The 758-nt window shown below is 33.8% G+C and overlaps 1 protein-coding gene across 1 annotated transcript in view; it reads right to left on the bottom strand.

The window, feature by feature from the left end:
- LOC103587220 (phosphatase and actin regulator 1) overlaps positions 1-758 on the bottom strand; it is a gene marked incomplete at its 3' end in the record, with an annotated part of 334,588 nt that overhangs the window by 56,528 nt on the left and 277,302 nt on the right. The gene's annotated exons all lie outside the window — the stretch shown is intronic.

The raw sequence follows: 758 nt of genomic DNA on the forward strand, positions 1-758 counted from the left end.
GAGCGCCACCACGCTTCCCAAGCGGCGCACTATCCAGTGCGCCACCGGGCCGGCCCTTTCTCTGACTTTTAGCAGAGAGTTTAGTCTATTTACAATTATAGTGACTCATTTCTATCATGTTATTTTGGTTTTCCATTTATCTTTGCTCCTTTTGGTCTCTGATTGATGGAGCTTTCTTTATTCCTTTTTTTTTTTTACTTCCTCTGGTTTGGAAGTTTTATGTTTTGTTTCTGTTTTCTTTAATGTCATTAAACCTTTAACATACGCTGGTTGTGCATTTCTGGTCAGTATATCCTGAACAACCTCACAATGCTCAATTCTGATCACCACTCTCTGTCTTTACATTATTGTAGCCTTAATTTTAGTGCTACCATGTTTGCGATCCCCACTTTTAAAAAACCATTTCATTATTGTTTTGTTTTACGTTTACAAACATATTTATCAACTTCACATCTGCTTCTTGAACCTCACTCTTTCCTTTTTCGTTTGATTTCCTTCTTTCTGTATAATATGTAATTAGTTCATGTAGTGAGGATCTGTGATTAGTAAACTCAGGATCTGAGCTTACAATCATGAATCTTTATTTATTTTAGTTATTAAGAAATGCATGTAAATAGTTAAACACTTAAATAGTATTAAAAATAGTAGTCTCTTGTCCTTCACTTCCCCAGAGACAACAATTTTCAAACTTTTTTTTTGAACTGTTCCTAATAGTATTTAACTCCATTTCTAAATAGTATGCTTATAATACTCTCTTA

The sequence above is a fragment of the Galeopterus variegatus genome, unplaced genomic scaffold, assembly GCF_000696425.1.
Source record: "Galeopterus variegatus unplaced genomic scaffold, G_variegatus-3.0.2 Scaffold430, whole genome shotgun sequence".
NCBI classification, from domain to species: domain Eukaryota; kingdom Metazoa; phylum Chordata; class Mammalia; order Dermoptera; family Cynocephalidae; genus Galeopterus; species Galeopterus variegatus.